Genomic DNA, 22,280 nt, shown 5'->3' with positions numbered 1-22,280 from the left:
CTCGCTGAACATAGTGGACAATGAGGACTACTGAGACCTCAAGAACAATGGCAATGGGTTTTTGATCCTACTGTACGTATTGGTTTCGTGGGAGCCTAGGCAGTTTCGTGGATGCTCACCTTACTAAACCTGGATGGAGGTGGGTGGTCCTTGTACTTCCCACAGGGCAGGGAATCCTGATTGCTCTTTGGGCTGACGAGGGAGGGGGACTTGATTGAGGGAGGGGGAGGGAAACAGGAGGTGGCGGTGGGGAAGAGACAGAAATCTTTAATAAATAAATAGATAGATAGATAGATAGATAGATAGATAGATAGATAGATAGATAGATAAATAAAATCCACTGTTTATAAAGGCAGTCTCCCAATGTTATAAACATATAAATGTTCTGATAAAAATTATCTAGTCGTCATTAAAAACAGTATGTGTCACAACTAAAACATAACTTGAAACTAAGGAAATCTCCCCTTTCTTTTCTTTTGGGAATGACATTCGGTCCCAAGTGTTTAAGGCTGGCACATGAATGCCTCTCTTCAAATCAGTAGGACAAAACTGTTTATGCATTAGAACTTCTAAGTCTTGTGTTTACAGTTTTCTCTTTTAAAATCTACATCAGAGAAAAGTAGACTGGCTGTCAGCATTCATCTCTCTGTAGCAGAGAATCAAGCAGTCATACGCAGGACCTGGAGTCCTAACGTGGGAAAGGAAAAAGATCTGGAATAGTAAGATATTAATCACCCACAGTGGCCGGCATTTAGTACTCCATGGTACACTAGATTCTGCTAAGAACTTACTAATTCAGTAAGGGAAACTGAAGAAAGCCTTGACAATAAGCAAATATATAAAAGTAACATAAGGGTGAAGTAAAAGTGAATGGAATCAGTAGACGTCAAAGGCAGGCAACAAAGATCCAAATCTACATAATTTGATTACCCCCATGTTAGAGTGAGCAGACATATTTAAAACAACAGCACAAAGTTTCTAGATCATTAACAAAGGATTTTTTTCTCAGAAAAAATTGTGGTTTCTAGTTTTTTGTCACCGTGGACTTGTTAAATTTTTTTTCTTACTTTTTAGTGTGTCTGTGCATGTGATGTATGTGTGCATGTTTGTGTGTGCATGTGTGTATGTGCACACACATATGCATGTGTGTGTGTGCCTGCATGTGTGTGCATGTGCATATGTATGTGTGCACATGTGTGCGTGTGCCTGCATGTGTTCATGTGCGCATGTGTGTGCATGTATGTGTGTACGTGCATGTGTGTGTGTGCATGTGTGTATGTGCACACACATATGCATGTGTGTGTGTGCCTGCATGTGTGTGCATGTGCATATGTATGTGTGCACATGTGTGCGTGTGCCTGCATGTGTTCATGTGCGCATGTGTGTGCATGTATGTGTGTACGTGCATGTGTGTGTGTGCATGTGTGTATGTGTGCATCCATGCGCCACCTGTGCCACTGCAGGCACATTGAAGTTGGAGTACAATGTTATCAATCAATTCTCTCCTATGATTTGAGAACACATCTGTACCTATTGTACGTTAGAGAAAGGTTGGAAATGATTATGGGGGAGGGAGGGAAGGTATTGAATTTCTCATGAATTCTCCCTCTGTTAAAAAAGAGAGGAGACGGGGGGGCTGGAGGGGGCCTATTCCTACAACTTTCACTTCTATGCTTTGTCAAGTGTTGTCAAGCATTTTAATGAAGAAGTCCATTTCATCAGGAATGAAACAGGAATAAAATACTACTCATTAGCTTTCTCCTGTCTCTCTACTGACCTGTGGGCTGGTACCCTTCATAAGACTGTTTCACACTGTCTCTTCTTTCTATGCTAATTCCAGTTTCTGTGGGAGGAGAAAGTGATGTGTCCCTACTCTTGTGGGCTACGTTAACCTCTGGGCATTCTAGGGTTTAGCAATCATGCTTTGCTGAGTTTTATTCTGACGTATTTGTCCAGAACTGGACATTCTTTTCTATAAATAGAGCCCAAGATGCAGGGAATCACAGATACTAGACAGGTAAAAGATGGGCATCTTTCTATGAGACTTGCATCTACAAGGGGAAGGGAGTTGCTACGTTAGAGAAAGGTTGGAAATGATTATGGGGGAGGGAGGGAAGGTGTTTCCTTCCTTGCCAGTCAGAGCTCATGAGCATTGCACTCCCCAGTCTCTTTCTCCCTTCTCTGGGGAAGGGCTGGACTGACATGACCACAAAATTTGTAAGGAATCAATTGGGATCTCAGCTTCTCTGAGCCCTTCTCCTGCTTGGGAGCAGGACCGAATCTGCCACTCCCATACTATCCCTGTGGTCCAATGCTATTTGCAGCCATGGTCGCAGAGATGTCTGCATCTTAGGGAGTACAAATGGCTTGTGCATATACTCCAACTTCACAATCATGGAAGCGAAAATCAGTAATTTCGTGTCTATCTGTAGCCCTTTGCTTTATTTCTGGACCTGGTTACAGAAGAACAACACTAAGAATTGTTGATTTTTCAGTATCTCATGTGAGAGCCAAGAACTCCAAAGCATGGAAAAGTTGAAAAATGACATGGAAGTCCTGACTTAAAATGGGGACAATATATGTGACCTTATACTTAAGCTTCTGCATCCTATCTAGTCATTTTTCCTGTATTTTTTTCAAAATACTATTTAATTTTTTTTTTATCTGGACAAGGGGCCAGGTTTTCGTTGCTGGGACATGGGAAGTGGTGCTATCTGGGAGAGCACTGTGTTTTGAAGTCAGTGGTTGCAGTAGGTCAAGCAGCTAGATCCTCGGGCCAATGTCCGATTCTTTGTGACTGAGGCTGAGAAGAGAGTATCAACCTTAGGGAAGAGCCTTAACTTCAGGCAGTTTTTTAAAGAGATGAAAGTCTAGGTAGGAACCAATTAGATGTATAGTGGCAAATGGTCTCAACCCACCAGCTCAGACCAGCACAGGCTTTCTAAAGGAGCACTGACGAAGTGAAATTCGTCAGTGGCAGGTCTTCCACACAATTTTTGCCTTCAAGGAATGAGGAGCTTCTCTAGTATTACCAGGTTATTAGGCAAAAGTTTTGTCTTTAAATTTAAAGTGCTGTATGTAAGTAGACTTCTCAAGTCATCCTTTCCTTTCCGTCTTCCTCCTCTCCTCTTCCCTCCCTCTCCTCATTCACTCTTGTTCTGAATCATCCCCAAGGGTATAGAAAAGAAAATATGACAAACTTAGCCTTAGATTTATGAGGTTTGTCTACAAGTTGTTTCTGTCATAATGTGGCTATCCATAGTTAAAATGGATACACTCTCAAGGACAAAATCTGTGGAAGCTAATCCAACTATAAGTTCAGGAGAACTGTACTCTTACTGGCCCACAACGGATGCTGGTTATGAAGAGAGAGGGGATGACATGGGAACAGAGGCCACACCCAGTATCAGGAGCAGAGGCAATACAAAGATGCTGAATACATACTAGGCAAGTAGAAAAACATCTTAGAACTTTTAGTAATACAAATTTCTCAACTTTAGGAAAATACACATGGCTTTTCTGCTACCTAAGACAGAAAGCAATACATAGGGAAAGATATTCCCTATCCCAAACAGACAGTCCTCTGGCACCAAAATCAGTCTTGTTTTTTTTTTCTGGTAGATTTATTGCACTGTAGTTTGAATAAACAGGTTTTGGATTATTGACAAGGGCTACCATGTAGTTGCTACCCATTTCCTCTTCTCATACAGAGCAATGGAATTCTGCCATCGTCTTTGATAACAATGGCTCTAGCAACATAATTCTACATCTAGTTTTACTGTAAGTGCTAGAGATGGGCTCATGGTCTGAATTGAGAAATATGGAGCCAGTGCTCAGCAATTTTATTATTTGCAAATTCTGCAGTTTTCAAATGACGTCTGCCTGAGACCTGATATTACAAACTTTATAGGTCCAAATAAAGGAGCTATAACTATATGATGTGTGCACATGTGTATCTGTATGCATGTGTGAATGTGTTTGTGTGCATGTATGTATGTGTGTGTATCTGTGTGCATATGTGTGTGTGCACTCACATGTGCATATATGGGGGGGGGACTTTCAGGAATATAGCTGTTGAAAGACCCAGTCCATGAAGCATCCAGAATCTCTCTGAGACAGAAATGAGTTACAGAATGAGGAAGATAGTTGAGTCTTAATTACTACTTACAAGTTTCAAACTTCAAACGTTTAATTCCATGGGGGAAATAATTTGATATCAGACTTTAATTCACTTGGACTTTAATATATTTTGACTTTCACTTGAAAGAAGATTTAATCTTTGAACTTCAGCCTTGCCCTGGGTCTTTTATACTATTAGGGTCTTTATATTAAAAGTTTGAGGTCTTTTCCAAGGTATTGGAATCTCACAACTAGAGAAAATTTATACTGTCTTTTTGGTTGTCATTAATTTCTCCTTGAAGAACTTGTGATACACTGTTGAAAAAATGAAGCTGTGCCAAAACCAAGGACCTGTATTTTGAGACCTGTATTTTGTTTACAGCCATCTTAAGTTCACAAGTAAGATATTCACCTTTGCAGGGCAAGTTCCAGACCTAGGAAATTAGCCTAGTGAGATCTACAGGCCCCACTTTAGAAACAAGTAGCATTTCCTTTGTTAGTGAACAATCACAGACCCTCAGAATTTCTTTATCAGCTAGGGATGTCTCCAGATCTGAATTCTAGCAGACCTGACACGCTCCCCCTCCCTCTTGCCTGTTTGCTGTATAACAGCTTCTCAGGAGTAATAAAGTGCCAGTTTGGTCAGAAAGCCTGTCTTGCTGTCGTTTCTTGTGTCTCTTGTCCCCTCCATTCCTCTTCCTCCTCTAGGTTAATCAAAGACAAACCCCCCCCGTTCGTATCCCGCCTGCCAGGATAAGGCTGGACATAATTTAGAAATGGCACTAGAACAGAACGGATTTCAAGCTTCGAATTACAACTGGCCTTAAAGTTGATTTGTTTAATGAAATGTGAATATATATTTCAGAGTATTCTAGAAGCAAATTCTACAGCTATCTGGGGCACCAGGAGAACTAAAAATGACCAAGTGTTAATGATACTATCCTCAAGATGAGGGAATATATCCTGATACACATACATCTCCCCTTCTGGGGTCCTTGAGACACAGTATATGCTATGGTTTCAATTTTCATGGACTTAGAGAAAAATGAATCTGTGGAATTTGGAGTGAATGTTTTCTTCCCACTCCTGATGATTCCTTCCAGGTAAATGCAGAGCTGCTCACCATAGCCTCGCCCTTAGCTGTGGACGCCACCTCAGAAGATGCTGGGCAATGTGTGAGTGGAACACTGGGGGCACCAGCTCTGGCATGATAATTCCCTCCCCACTGCGTGATCCACTAGCAGGAATCAGGCTTCTTTGTTAGATGTCTCTGGAGCCCACATCAGCTACTCCCTAAGCTAGACCCTTCCCTGAGGGTTCCAGGACAGAAGGAGACAAGGAGCAATGGGGTGTCACTGTGAGTGGTCTGACCCTGTCCTACGGAGGCAAATCTGACTGATTCTGAGATCTGATATTAGCAAGGTCATGTGTACTAGTGAACTCCTCATAAAAGATCCCTGCCCTTTACCTGCCCCCACTTGATTCATCACTCAGTGTACTTTAGGGAAAAGTGTATTGCATTCTCCACTTGGTCCTTTCCTAGACTCTGCATGGAGTCAGAACTCACCTGTACACCTTTCTGGTAACAGGAACCAACCATATCTCTGTGATCTAACCTTCTCCTCTGTAACTCAAAAGTAAAGCCTACCTCACTTTGGGAGTCATGACTAGGAAACACATTACTAAATGTAGTGTCAGTTTAGGTCTGTAAACAAACGCTAGCTCAAGTTTGGCAGAAAGAGAGAGAGAGAGAGAGAGAGAGAGAGAGAGAGAGAGAGAGAGAGAAACAGAGAGAGAGAAACAGAGAGAGAGAAACAGAGAGAGAGAAACAGAGAGAGAGAAACAGAGAGAGAGAAACAGAGAGAGAGAAACAGAGAGAGAGAAACAGAGAGAGACAGAAACAGAGAGAGACAGAGAGAGAGTAGCAGAGCTGACAGTCTGAAGCTCTCCAAGCAGAATGAGACCAACTCCAAGAGCTGGTCATCCAATAGAAGGGCCATCCAAGCCCAAACATGCACAGTTCTTTCCATGCATGTCCATTCGCTAAAGGACAGCCATCCCCATGGGGCGAATGCGAGTGGCAAGTAACACAAGGACTGAGACTTGAATGAAGCTCATGGGGATAGAAAGGAAGTTTATTTTAATACCACCTTCAAAAGTGGGTATTCTGTGTACATATGAATTAGATGAAGGAGGTGCCCAAAGCCATACAAACGTTTGTAAATCCACACCACACAAGGAAACTGAAGCTTACTTTCACTCTGTGAAAGTTCTGTCATGTGAATTAGATCTTCTCAATCACACTGAAGAAAAGGAAGTGTAATACCAATTTGGAATTTGGAATGCTGTCATTAAAAGAGCTGAAATACTGATACATGTGTGTACCATGTTATGTCTAGCCTAGTTACTAGAGTGGATATGTAAAAATAATGTATCATCTCTCCTAGTCCTAATTGTTGACACACTTGATAATGTTTCTCGTTGTTAGAGAATGTCTCCTACAACCCCTGACAGTAAATGCCATCCCTAGGCAGTGTACACTAATCTATACATTGCGCCCATATTTTACCAAATAATATGTGAAAAAAATAGCATAGACCCAAACCAGACATAATGGAATGGAATGCAGTGGAGTAGGGAGGATGAAAATAGTGGGGTTGGGGGTGGGGAAGATGGGGTGTAGGGGGTGGGGAGGAAGAGATGGAAGTGGCTTGGTGAAGATGGCCTGGGCTGGCCTGGATTGCAGAGAAAGTGCAGCACAGAAGGGCTGTTCTACAGATGAGGAAAGGAAGCCACAACATTACATAACTTGCCTGAGGTCACTCCCTTATTAGCGGGATTGCTGAAAAAAGCATCTGGTTTTCCTGAGCTCAGCAATACATTGTTCCGATATACTGCCTCTGGTAATTTGCTCGGTTCTGAAGCGATGTTTTCATTTGTTACTTGCTTTTATTTTGCCTTTATGCCTAGACTTTTCACCTTACTTAGCTTTATAATTGGATGGAAATCACCGGAGGAAGGAACAACATACGGCTTTCCTTTCTGGGCCCAAGGAAGAAGTCCCTTTTAGGAGTCTTTATGGTCAAGTTCAGCAGCCGTGGTTCATCAGTTTGACACCGTACTATGGGAATGGATTTTTCTCTTGAGATAAGATACCCAAATGCATTTTTAAAAACTTTACATAATGGAAAGATTCAAACTTGTATAACAGTGGAATAATATGAAGATCTCTCCTGACCCTTCCCTGTTTGCCATACGGACACATAACCTAAGATTTTCCTCTATGTGGCTGTCCTATATTACTTCAAAGCAATTATTACACAGCAAGATACTTTGGAATATAATTATAAAAGATTGGAACTTCTCTTTAAACACCAGCACAGCGTCTCATTTGCACTTAGAATATTGATATTTGCCTGGAGTCACTGAATATTGATATATATTTTGCCTCATTTGTTAGGTTGAATCAGGATAAAATTACTGCAGCTGTTTCCTTATTTCCTAAATTGCTGATTTTCCTCTCTCTTTATTTCTTACCTTCAGATACCCTTGTTTAAAGATCAGGCCGTCTCTTCTCTTACAGTATTTCCTATAGCTAGAGTTAGATGATGATGATACTTTTCTGAGCCTAGGAATAACTTAATGCCTGACGCTGTCCTCTGGGCTGGGGCTACAGTTCCCTAGAGGCTTCCCTCCTATGTGTGATACCCTAAGTTCTGTCTCTGATACTGGAAAAACAAAACAAAAACCCAAAGTGGTGTCTTGTATTTCATGTAAAAGGTAGTTTAAAGCATCATTAAATTCAGGTTCCTTTCTCTTTTTTTTCAGCAAGAATGTTTGTGGGTGCCTAAGAGATGGATTAGTGACCTTGCCACCAAGGACCTTGCTACCAAGGACCTTGCCACCAAGGCTAAAGACCTAAATTCACCTCCCAAGACCACCTGATAGAAGGGGAGCACTGACTGTGTCAAGTCATTTTCTGACCCTCCACATACCCTCTTTGCACACAGATGCCCCCTCACAGCTCACAAATAAGTAAATGTCAAAACAACGACAGTTTCATAAGAGGCAGATAAAACTGTGCAATTTTCACTTTGTCACTTTGTGTAATGACACTGCCTATACAGACTATAATCCATAGAGATTATAGATTCTTATTCTAAATCTTTCGTACTGACTAGCCAAAATATTTCTATCTAAAATCTTCTTACCATGTTCTTGCAACCTTGAAATATGCATTGTTTAGAAAGTGGAGATTCTTTCGTGTTGTGGTCATCCCTAGCTAAACAGTCTTTCCTTAAACCTGGTGCACTCAAACAATGCCTGCTATGTTTTTATTACCTCTGGTACTTGGGGCGTCAGCTGTTCTCAGCTGGTTGATCAAGATAGACCTAGTCATGTGCTTACAGATGGCGACCAAAACTGTACCTCTCCTTAAGCATTTTGGATTTGTCATCTGGAATGCATGGTCTTCCTCGGCCTTTGTCCACCATGGTGACTGATAGCTTGGAGTGACTTCACCATCATAATTAAGGACATAGCATTAGATATCACAGACAAAGGTCACAGATACACAGGACTGAGGCCACAGCATGTGGAACTTGGAACTCAAGGAAAGCCATTTTGCATGTAAAATGTTCACGTGAGACTGAGACTGGAGGACTCCTTGCTGCCATCCTGCTTTCAATATGATTTATCAGCTTTTGCTCTAATTAATAATAGGATGCATTAGCATTTATCTGATTCATTTTTGCTTTCATTATGAGCTGGGGAAGAAAATATGTTTGAGGTATTTTTAGTTGCTTGCACTTATTGTTATGATCCACGCATCGACTCCTTCCTGTTTAGCAAGTGAGAAGCACTTGAAATCTGCATCTTCCCTCTCCTGATGCAACCACATGGCTTGTGAGAAATTCTTCGCATCCTAGTCTAATGTGACAGCCCAGAATTGTCTCAAACATTTCTCATTTCAAAATTGGAATCAGAGCTGGAGGGGTGGCTCATAGGGTAAGAGCACTGGCTGCTGTCACAAAGGACCTGGAGTTGAACTCCCAGCACCCACATGGCAGCTCACAACTGTCCGTGGCTCAGTTCCCGGGGATCTGACAGGCTCACATAGATATAGATGCAGGCAAAATATCAAAACTGGAATCAGAGATTCTCTAAAAGCTCTCGGTCCATTTAGGATAAAATAGAAATTCCTTCTGATATTCCACATTCAAGTTCAGGACTGTAGAAATTTCCTAACTCTTTTGTTCATGTTTCTGTCTTTTTCTTTCTTTCTATGAAACATGTGAAGTCCTGGTTACAGCAACATGGTTATGAATATGCCTTATTACAAAAAACAAAAAATTACTCAAATATGTATCAATAATGAGACGAATAAAAGTTCTTTTTCCACCAATGATAGCATATGCTGGGGAGGATGTGGAGTAAGAGGAACACTCCACTGCTGGTGGGAATGCAAACTTTACAACCACTCTAGAAATCAGTTTTGTAATTTCTCAGAAAATTTGGAATCAACCTGCATCAGGATTGAGCAATACCACACTTGGGCATATACCCCAAAGATGCTCAATCATACTAAAGGGGATTTGCTCAACTATGTTCATAGCAATGTTATTTGTAATAGGCAGAACCTGGAAACAACCTAGATGACTCTCAACTGAGGAATGGATGGAGAAGGTGTGGCACATTTCCACATTAGAGTACTACTCAGCAGTAAAAATCCATGACATCTTGAAATTTGCATGCAAATGGATGGAACTAGAGAAAACCATCCTGAGTGAGGTAACCCAGACCCAGAAAGATAAACATGGTATCTACTCACTCATAAGTGGATACTAGCTGTAAAGCAAAGGATACTCAGTCCATAGTTCGTGATCCTAGAGAAGCTAAGTAACAAGGTGAACCCTAAAAAAAGCATACATAGATCCACCTGGAAAGGGGAAATAAACAGGATCTCCTGAAAAGATTGAAAGCATGGGGTTGGGAGGAGTAGGGAGGGTGGAAGGGGAAGACAAGGGGAGAAGGGGAGGGGAGGAGAACTTGAGGAAACAGGATAGTCAAGATGGAGGAAGGACAGAGATGAGAGCAAGGAAAGAGATATTTTGATTGAGGGAGCCATTATGAGGATAGCAAGAAACCTGGCACTAGAAAAATTCTCAGGAATCCACAAGGATGACCCAAGCTAATACCCTAAACAATTGAGGAGGGTGTGCCCAAACTGGCCTTGCCCTGTAGTCAGACTGATAAATATAATAAATATCACCATAGAACCTTCGTCCAGCAACTGATGGAAACAGAGGCAGAGACCTGCATTGGAGCACAGGACTGAGCTCCCAATTTACAGCTGAAGAGTGGGGGAAATAAGAATATGAGTAAAGAGGTTAAGACCATGATGGGTTCACCCATTGAAACTGTTTACCTGAGCTAATGGGAGCTCACCAACTCCAATCGGACAGGGAAGGAAACAGCAAACTAGACCCTCTGAATGTGGGTGACAGCTATATGGCTGGGAAAGACTGAGAGTCCACTGGCAGTGGTACCAGGTTTTATCCCTACTGTATGTACTGACTTTTTGAGATCCTATTCTCTTTGGATGTATGCCTTTCTCAGCCTAGATATAGTAGGAAGAGCCTTGGACCTTCCCCAAAGCAATGTGCCTTACCCTCTCTGAGGAGTGGATGGGGAGTAGGGTGGGGGGGTAAGTACAGTAAATTGGAGAAGGGGAGGGAATGGGCACTGGGATTGGTATGTAATATAACAAAAAAAGATAGTTTGTTTTCTTTTAAAAATTAAATAAAATAAAGTTGTTTCTCTACCTATAATTCTTATAACCTAAGCTTCAGGCTTCAGGTGTATCTTCTAGTTATGTAATGAAGTTGGCATACTTTAATGTCACCTGAAACAACTGAATGTGTGGCTAGAGCTTACCTCAACACAACTGCATTCATCTGATTCTCTGTTCTCTTAGAAGGATGGTATTTTGAAAGTTTAATTTAATTGCATTATATTGCATTATGAAATATTTATGTAGTGTCAAAACCCAGTCTGAAAAAGACAGTTTATTCAGGGAAGGGTGACGTTTATTTCTATTCCTTCTTAATCTTCCCTCTAAGGAACTTTCTGCTCAATATTAGATTTCTGTTTTCATGAGGAGAACATACATCTATTTCCAATCTCACCCCCCCCCATGAGCAAATAAACTCATACAATATACAGCTCCTCCACAGGGCTCTCCCCACCCAACACTGAACACCTCTGCAAAGCAGAACGTCAAATATCCCATCTTTCCTTCTACAGGTCTGTCAGAAGACCTGTTCTCTATTCGGAGAGAGCCCAGCTGAGGCCATTTCATCTCTTCCGGAAGTTCTGTGGTGAAACGGTCTCAAGACGATTTGCTCTTCTGTGTGTTCTTCTGGTGTATTTTCAAGAGAGATTTCTAGAAATGAAAGTTTACCCTTGTCTTATTTAGAGTTCCCGTTGCTGTGAAGAAACACTATGACTACAGCAACTTTTACAGAAAAATATTTCATTTGGGCGTCTCAGTTACAGTTTCAGAGAGTTATTCCATTATCATCATAGTGGGAAGCATGGTGGCATGCAGTCAGGCATGATGCTAGAGAAGGAGCTGAGAGTTCTACATCTTGATCCAAGGGCAGCTTGAGCATCTAGGACATCAAAGCCTGCCCCCACAGAGACACATTTCCTCCAACAAGACCACACCTATGCCAACAAGGCCACACCTCCTTATCATGCCACTCCCTATGGGCCAAGCATTCAAACACATGAGTCTATGGGGACCATACCTGTTCAAACCACCACAACCTTTAATATAAATTTCATTGAACAGTGCTAAGTTCCTTTTCATAGCTGGTGTAAATTTTATGTGGACCTGCAATATGTGTAATAACCCATATCTCACAGCCTTAATCTGTTAGACTACATTGTCAGACCTTTGCATTTTTTCAAATTTGTTAGAATGTTAAATTATATGTATATATACATATATATGTATGTATATTATATATACACAAAGAACACTTCTTTGGCATGTTTGATAGGACAATTAAACATGGAACATGAAAATAAACTACCATCATAACAGAAATGAATTCAACTGAAGGAGGTTTGTGCATTTTAAATCATAAAAACAAACATTTTTCTCCCTCTGGCTCGCTAGGCATGCAGCTGAGCATTTTGTAGGCTCTGACTGCTCACTATTTAAACTTGTCTTTGGTCTTCACATTTTGCAGAGAGCAAACCATTCCTGGTATACACCTGACTAGAATTTATTTTCATATACACGCCTTGTCAGACAACACCCTGTTTGAGATATTACTTAGTAAAACTACACTGACCCTGGGTTGGTGGCTAAATCAGATGACTGTCATGCAGTCTCAGGGGGGTGTGACCTCCATCCTGCTGGGCACACCTCTGAGTCAGTGTGCTGCATCCACACACAGGGACCTAACAACCTTCCCTAGCTAGCCTCACAGCCTTGTACTGACAAGTTAATTTTCTCCCATTTTACTACTTAACCTCCCCATCACCTCAATCTGTGCAAGGTTTAATGATCAGGACTTTGGCGACCCAGTAGAGACGCAGTTTGTCTACCTGGTTTGTCTCCAGTTTTAATGGATAGGGAACAAGGCAGGGTGTTAATACAAACACTGTTACTGCGTTTCCCCAGGTAGTCAGGCATTTGTACATCTTTCCCTCAGTGAACTATAGCTGTCTACTCTTTAACTACATGAAGTTGACAGGAAAATGTTTCCCTCCTCTGCTTCTGGTCATTATTCAGCCATTCATCCCTCTTTTATTATTCTTTTATTATCCACCCCCTTTTTATTATTCTTTTATTAAATTGAGTTGATTTCAATGCAACTCAAACAAGGGCCCCTTTATTTTACATCTTGTAGCTACTTCCTATAAAATAATAGATGAATGCAAGCAAGCCGTGTCCTGCCTTTCCTTAAATTTCTGCTACACCAATAAAGAGCATTTTCTCAGAGGTGAGCTTCCTTGGATGGTTCTTAAAATAGAAACTTGCTTTAAATAAGTTTTTGGGAGAAATAAGTGCATATCATAATGAAGAACTGGAAATGGGACTGGAAAATACATTAGGTTTATAACTGACTTGTGGACTGGATTCTAGCTACAGAATTGTACACCAGCAATACATTAGGTTTATAACTGACTTGTGGACTGGATTCTAGCTACAGAATTGTACACCAGCGTTCTGTGTTTCAACAACTAAAAAGATTTGTTACATTAGATATTAAACATTTTCATAGTCCCATCCCAACTGTGTGCACCTAGAGAGAAAAACGAATATGAGACTTAGGAAATTTAAAGAGGGAAAGATCCATCTTGGCTCACAGTTAAAGGGGATACCAGCCATCATGGCTGGGGACATGTAGCAGCAGGGGTAGGTTTGCAGCCATCGTGGTAGAAATTCGATCACATCAAAGTAGAGCAGGAAGCCAAGTTGGGAAAGGAAGAGGGCTCAGGCTGTGAGCTTCAGGGTCACAAAGATCCACTTCCACCAGCTAGGCCTGACCTCCCAACGGTCCACAACACCTCCAAACACTAGCACACACAAGGGATCAAATATTCAAATATGTGGGTTTGTGGGAGATAATGTACATCCAAAGCAGAACATATGCCAAACTAGCCAATAATAATGGCACTGGGATTTTATTCTACTGCATGTACTGGCTTTTTGGGAGCCTAGTCTGTTTGGATGCACACCTTCCTAGACCTGGATGGAAGAGGGAGGGCCTTGGACTTCCCACAGGGCAGAGTACCCTGGCTTCTCTTAGGACTGAAGAGGGATGGAGGAAGGAGAGTGGGGGGAAAGGGAGGAAAATGGGAGGAGGTGGAAATTTTTAATTAATAAATAAATAAGGAAAAAAAGAAAAAAATTGTGTGAAAAGTCTGAAAGTTCGCGTTTTCAATTCGTTATGAGGTGTGTATGTGTATTGTGTGATATGTGTGTGTGGTGTGTGTGTAGGTCAGAGATTAACATTGGACATCTTTTTTCAGTCCCTCTCACCTTAGTTTTTGAAAGATAATGTCTCTCTGGACCTGGAGCTCACCAATTTGGCTTGCCAACAAGATCTAGGGGTCCTCCTCCCTCCCTGTCTGGAACTAGGGTTGCAAGGCATGCTGCAATGTCTCACTCTTACATGGGTTCTGGGAATGAAATTTGGGTCCTTATGCTTGCCCACAAACACTTTACCAGCCAAGTCATCTCCCCAGCCCCTGTTTGGAAGCATTTTAATGGTATACAAGTGCTCTGAAATCCTCCAATAGAGGAACTGAGGAAGAAAAGCCTTCAATCCTCTATGAACTTTTACTGTCAGATATTCTGATATCAATCATTTTCAGAAACTACTATCTGTTACATTATTTGATTCATGCATCTTTGGGAAGGGCATAGAGCTGGGGAATGTTATTCACTTTTTTAAGATTTGAAAAACATATCTACAACCTGACTATGGGCATTAAGCTTTAGTGATTAGATAAAGGTCAAGAAGAACAGTATTTATCAGGTTCCTGTAGGTGGTTGGCTTCTTGCATCTTTTAATATGCTTCTCGTATGTTCAGATGAAGGGATACTGTGTATCAAACAGGTCATTTCCTTTGAAAATTATTCACATGCATGTTTGAACACGTTTGTGACTTACAACTTATCAGAATAAACCATGTATTTCCATTCCTTTTCCATTCCCACCTCTGTGCTGATAACAAACTCACATAGACAGACAAAGCATCATCACTGAAGCAAGTAACAACAGACTTGAAGAAAAGAGCCAGCAGAGGGGTTATCCTACAATGAAGGGGGAGGAAAGAAGCAGGGAAAGGTTACTTTGGTTTCTAGAAATTACAACATTTTCACAAAGAGCAGAAGCAATGAAAAATAGGAACAGTTATGTAGCCCAATTGGACTCATATCAACCCATCACTTGGTAGATTTGCCCTATACAGATTCTAGCAAATGTTGAGATCTGCAAATCGACCACACCAGTTATGAGAAGTGGGGGATGGGATCAGCCATATTTCTAAAAGCGGCCATCCCAGAGAGTCTCCACCTGAGGCAATGCCAGTGAAGAACCAAAAACTCTCAGGAAATTTGTATCTCAAAAACTTTTCATCTCAGTGTCTCTACATGTCAAAAATAATAGACTTTTAGAGTTATTTCATGACTTAAAGCCTTAAATGTATTTTTAAAATTGAAATTAAAGCTCTCCTAAAATGAACAAGTATGGTGTTCTTAGTTAGGGTTTCTGTTACTGTGCAGAGACACCAGGGGCACGGCAACTCTTAGAAAGGAAAACATTTAATCGGGGTGGCTCGCTCTCAGTTCAGAGGTTCAGTCCATTGTTGTCATGGTGGGAAGCATGCCAGTGTGCAGGTAGACATGGTGCTAGAGAAGGAGCCGAGAGTTCTTACATCTTACTCGGGCAACAGGATGTGGTGTGTCTCACATGACTTGAGCATACATGAGAGCTCAAAGCCCACCTCCACACTGACATACTTTCTCTAACAAGATCACAGCAATCCAACAAGGCCTCACCTGTTGATAGTGTCGCTCCCTTTGAGGCCATTTTCTTCCAAGCCACCACCATGACAATGGTGCTTCTGTGTCTGCTTTGTTTCCTATTTCCCTTTTATCATATGTTCCAGTGACTGCAATTACACTCCACTGTATAAAGCTTCCTTCCCATTTTACTTGCCAAGACATTACACAATACACACACACGTGTGCACACACACACATGTCTATATAAATTTTAGTATTTTTACTACTTGGTTTCTTTATAACTTTTTTTCTCTGCCACCTTCATACACACTGACTATACTATACATATATTTACTACCATAAGAAGTCAAAGTGAATGTCATAGCTTCAGTTTGGCATCTTTTACCCTAATTATCAAATTAAAAATCATGCACACAATATAGCATTATTCTTCTATCGCTTTGAAAACTTAAACTGATGAACACACAGCTGATCCAAACGTGCAGTGTCTGGAGTCAAACTTTCACAGAGAGCTCTCAGTTGATGGTGCAAAACTAAAAGTGATTTACTGAAATCATTTTAACTCGAGCATCTGTATTCAAATGTACAGACTCATCTAATAAATATTCATGAAATTTAATTTAATATTATTTCAATGCTTTTTAAATGGCCTCTTAGAACACAAGCTAATGAAGTTCCTAAGGATGAATTCATTCCATCTAATCATGAATAACGCTCACATTTTTTGAACATTCCAATGTGTCGCAGGAAGTGCCAACTTTTCCGTGTGCCTTACTATGATCAATCTTATCTGTCTGCTGTTTACACTTTCTCTCTCCCCCTCTCCCTCCAAAACTCATAATTTATGTTTTCTCTCCAGGAGAAAGATTGCTGCCTGGTCAGGTCAGAACAAAGATGGCAGGTTTGAGGCTCTTAGTAAAGATGAAATCACATAATAATCAAAGATGATTTAATGCAGTACAGTTTAACACACTGAAATGAGAGGAGCCACTGGAAGAGTGGAGAAGGCAGCAATGCCTAGAGCACCCTAAAGAATGGTCTTGACGTCAAAAGACTTCATTCTCCTTGTTATTTTCTATTCCAAGTTCTTGTCATTGAGCATAAATCTACTCATGTAGAATGGATTTTTGACTTGATGTCATGTGTCATGTTGTTCTTTCAAAGGGTGATAATTTGCTGTATTTGACATCTAAAGATTCTCCAACACACAAGCGTGTGTTAAGTGACATAGAATCTAGATAATCACTCTGCGGTGCCACTGCCAGGTGGAGGCCTGAGCCACCAGGCTTCTGACACGGGTGAGCTTTAGTTCAGTTCTTTCTAGCCATTACTTTTCCTCAAAGGTTGAGAATGTCTTTCCTTAAGTCTATCTGTGCTTTTAGATTATCTTCCAGATTGCATAATAGGCCATTCTTTTACATGGAGAATAGATATATTAATAGTGTATATTAACTCCGTCTTATATTTTAAAAATGCTAACAAAATTAACCTTAGGACAGGCCTTTTCATTGACTCACAGGTGTTTTCTCTGTCTCCATAGCTATAGGTTTCTCTCATGGAAATCAATGTCAGTTGTTGAAGGCACTCCTCAGTGTTCCACTTCACATTATGTGTGAGGGAAAACCATGTCCTTCACCTCACAGATAGCTGTAAGTGCCCGAACATGGAGTTCAATGAGCATCAGCTAGAAGAGAGAGTTTCTGTCACACAATGGGTTCCTTTGTTCATCTTTTGCTGCAAAAAGGTCATGTTGATGCACAGAAAGAATTATTTATATTCACTGGATCATTCAACATGCTGGAAAATCAGAGGCTGAGAGTGTTTCTGACTGCTCCTGACATTCGGTAGAACAACTGTTGTGCTCTGTCCACTTCCACTTAGGCAGGACACAGCATTCAACGTGGGCTTTGCTCTGAAAGCAGCCTCCTGAGAACACCATGTGCCCGGGCAATCAAAGCATTGCTATGCTGTTCAATAATGAATCCATTTGGTTTGATTAAGCTGAACTTTCATTTGTACATTTTAACCTCATATTTTTAGGAAAAATTAATATTTCTCCAGTCAGCAGCTATGTCTCAGTTGGCCCCTTGAAGACTGGTTTATGGACTTTCCAGGAATGGTCCATCTAGCTATTCTTTTCCTTTGTCTTGTGGTGTAATGTATCTTCACCTCATTTGGGGGGAGCCCAGGTGTTAATAGCAAGTACATGCCCACTGTAAAAATCCGCTCATGATGCTTCCGCCAGTATGCTCTATTGTTCTATTTCATTCATCAGTCCGTCTGGGTCACACTTTCTCCAGGTAAAATTAACACAGGCAATGCGTTATCTAAGGTATTGTCATTGTCAACTTTAAATAAATATAAAGTCAAACTACAAATTCCAATAACATTTAAAAAAATATCTTTCTAAATATCTTTTCTCTTTAGGAAAGTGTTATCAAGCTTTCTGGGGTTTAATTTCAAATTAAATCCTTAACCTATTCAAATGCACCCTAACACAATGATCTATTTACCGATCCATCACTTGGTGTGTCTGCTAAGACGGGCAGGTGGTCTCTTTCAGAAATACCATTAGATAATGATAATGATTGCAATTAGGTGGTAATGATCTTGGTCATTTACATCATGCAGAGTCATTTGTATAAATGATATTTTTTAAGTATGGCACGTAGCTGGAAGGAATCAAAAGATATTTCATTCCTGGGTTACAATTTCCCTAAATAGATACAATTAGTTAGTCATATGGGTTTGGGAAGTTTCTTCCTTGTTTCTATTTAATAAGGCAAATTACATCACTATTTTCGGGGGTGTGAGCTGGTGAAGGTTCACAGCAAATGCAGTTCCCTGCTTGCATACTCTCCTCTCCCAACCAGGCCTCTGGTGTTTTTTTTTTTTTTTTTTTTTTTTTTTTTTTTTTTTTTTTTTTTTTTTTTTTTTTTTTTGTGACTGAGCCTTGCTAGGTAGCTAAGCAAAGCCTTGAACTTGCTGTCAGCCTCTCTCTGCATCTCGAGGGCTAGGCTCTTGTTTTCAACCACAAAGCAGAGAGAACAAACTGGAGGCAGCAGGAAGTTTTTAGTCTCAAAGACCGCACTAGGTTCCTAGTGCCATACTTCCTCCACCACGGCTGTGTCACCTACACCTTCCCAAAGGGTACCACCAACAGGTGTTCAAGTGTTCAAATGCCAAACTTGTAGGCCTTTTCTCATTTAAAGCACCTCGATAGCTCCCTCCCAGGTTTAACACACTAGTCCAGCCTCTATGTCTGCTTGAAAGGAAACCAGACTAAGGCAGAACCCTGTAACGTCCCTCCACATTTTCCCTTTGCTTGTTACAGAAACTGTGACCCATTTACCATTTTTCTGAAGGGACCAACTCCAATCTCCAACACAACCAAACAGAGATAAAATGGACCAAAGGACATAAAGTAACCTCGGGATTCTGCCTACCTCTAATGAACCACGAAGAGCATAATCCTAGAAGAGGCAAGTTATTTTTCATTACTCTTATGGTTTACAATAGAGTATCAATAAGTTATCTAGATTACAAACAAATTTTTTGAACTATGGTGTGAATCTTGAAACCAGCCATTATGTTCGCATATGAACTCTGCAAAAGCACAATGTAGGCCAAGCAAACCGGCACGTTTCTTTGCCTCTTGTAAATAAACCCCACGCTGTGGTCTTTGGAAATACATTAGCTTCTTTAGTACATATGACTAAATAAAATACGTGTTAGCAACTCATAAAAGACTTTTTTCATATGCCATTTAACAAGACCTACATCATTCGCACACGTGTGTGTTAGTGCTGCAACCCTTCCCACTAAAGAAGGATAACCTGGGTCTTAGAGGTCAAGCGCGCATGCAGAGCTAACAAAGAGCAGAAATGGGATTTAAAAAACTGTCTTTTCTTTTAGACCCTTTGTTCTGTACACCGTGTCACACTGCTTTGTCTCACTGGACAAGGAAAGGAAATAGACTTTGTTAAGAGCAGGATGGACACAGCAAGTTTCCTGCGTAGTGATATATTAGATCCCACCTGAGCCAAAAAGATTTTCTCACCAACCACACAACAATAAATAACATTATTTTCTACTTATACAAGTGGCTGCAAGTTTCTCTTTTGTAATCATTTTCTCTAAGATAAGAGAAATTTAACTACTTAAAGAAAATCTGTGTTGAACTCTTCAGGATCACAGAGAATGCTGTCTATGGGTGGAAGGGTTTGCCTCCAAAAGAAGGCTTTGGAGACAGCCTGCCCTGCAGCTGAGCTCGTCACTGGATACATGTTGAAATGATGGCTTCTTTTAAAAATTTTTAGAACTTCTTTCTTATTCTTTGATAGTTCCATACATACATATATGCTGTTTGGATCAAATAACTCCCCCATCGCCTCCCTCCACCTCCTTCCCTGTTCTCAGCACCCCTTGCCTTTCTTGGACCCACTGTGAGCTGCCTGTATGTTTGTGAGTGTAGGGCCACTTACGACAGTGTCTGTAGCCTCTTTGGGGCTGTATCCTTGAAGAAAACTAACTCTCACTGCCAGCAGCTCTTCAGTTAGGGGTGGGAGTTCATGACTCCCTCCCCTATCCACGCTGGGATTTGGGTCGACTTGGTCCTGTGCAGGTATTTTGCATACAGTCCCAGCCTCTGTGTGTTCATGTCCTGCCCAGTAAATACTATTTTGCCGCAGGTGCCTATTTTTTCTGGATCTTACAGTCTTTCTCTCCTCTTCCTCAATGATCTCTGAGCCTTTAGGGAAGGGGTCAGATATGCATGGTCTATTTAGACCTGAGAACTTCACTGTCTCTTATTTCCCGATGCGTTGCTGGTCTCTATATTGATTGCCATGTAATGTATACAGAAGCTTCTCTGATCAGGGTTGAGGGACACACTGATCTATGGGTATAAGGATAAGAACTTAGGGGGCAGTTACTACTATGTCCATCTAGGTTCTTCTCTAGGGTCCATGACCTAGTTACCCAGGGGTTCTCGGCCCAGGTAACGGTATCAGGTATGAGTTCTGATTTGTTAAATTGAAGTCAATTGAAAAGTGTTGGCTAGTCCCACAACATCCAGGCCTTTATTGCCCCAGTGGGCTTGTCTTGCCATGACATAGGGCTATTTTTAAGCATGCGTATCTGGGGGTGGGGTGGGGAGGGGGAATGTGTATATGAGTTCAGTGCCCAAGGAGGCCAGAAGAAGGAGTCAGATCCTCTGGGGCTGAAGTTATAGGATACTGTGAGCTTCTGTGATGGGCACTGGACACTGAAGGGCGTTGGGGCTATTCTCACCATCACTCCAGCTCCATAAATGGTAATTTCTAAGGTCTGAAGACCAATTGGTTCTATTCAAAGGCGGTGTTCTCTTATAAACATTATTTACATATGAAATCACTCTCCAAATTGGGCAACTGGTCATTTTCCTGAATATAGAAAAATATGAGGAACATCCTCAACAAATAAATTTTTGAGCATTCTTTTTTATGATCCAAAGAAGAATTTAATAAGTCTCTGTGTTTTCTGAGTCTTTCAGAGAGTGAATTGTGGGTAGTGGGTATAAAGACAGCAGCCACCATGGCATGGCGAACTCACTTTGGTTAGAATGGAATCGTGCTACTGCTTGGTGTTAGGAGGACTGGTTTTGTGTTACTGGAAAATGCAGTACAAACTATTCTTGGACAGCAGGAGACTACTGCGCCTCTGAATTAAATAGTAACAATCGACCCTACAGGGGGAAGGAATTTCCGACCTTTAAAGGAAGGAGCCCGGCAGGGACTTGAGCTACTTTCTAAATTTCTCTGCTCCCTCCTAGCAGCAATAATCTACTCTGTATATTCATAAACGCAGCTTAGACTCCAATCCAAAGAGTGGGAAACAACTGTTGGAATGGTGGCTTGGAAGCCAAAGACGGCATTTCTCCCGCAGCTATTTTTGGCTATATTTATACGGGTGCTCACACGTGATCCCATCATTCTTGAGGCCAGGGTAAGAAGCTGACACTAGTTCAAGGTGTGCCTGGACTCCACGGGGAGTTCAAGGTGTGCCTGGACTCCACGGGGAGTTCAAGGTGTGCCTGGACTCCACGGGGAGTTCAAGGTGTGCCTGGACTCCACGGGGAGTTCCAGGACACGTTGGGCTGCATGGTGAGAACCTGTCACAAACAAACCAACAAAAAATGGCATAAAGCAGAACTTCAAAAAGATGTAAGACAGACACAGGCTTTATATCACTTAGCTCTGGGCTTTGTCAGTTTTCACACACATTTGGAGAATGCCTTGTGTCTGGAAAAGAACTAGCCCTTAGACATTGTTTAATGACAAGTCTCGTAAACACAAATGTGAAAGAGAAAAACAGTACCAGTCTTTCCATAAAATTCAAATCACTTTTATTAAACAATATATAGTATTTGTAAAACGTGTTCAACTTATAATAAAATAGTCATCGCAAATAAATTACAATAAACAATTCAATACTTTATTTGTGTAATAGATTTTTACATTTTCTCCACATGTGTCTCTTGGGTATATTGTCAAGAGAAAATGCAAGCTGGGTAATGACAAATTTACATGGCATTTTCTGTACTTGGAGATTAAAGAGATTTATTAATTAA

This window comes from Alexandromys fortis, unplaced genomic scaffold (genome assembly GCF_014885135.2).
Source record: "Alexandromys fortis isolate MF-2015 unplaced genomic scaffold, M_Fortis_MF-2015_v1.1 scaffold_125, whole genome shotgun sequence".
Taxonomy (NCBI): domain Eukaryota; kingdom Metazoa; phylum Chordata; class Mammalia; order Rodentia; family Cricetidae; genus Alexandromys; species Alexandromys fortis.
This window is presented reverse-complemented; position numbering follows the sequence as displayed.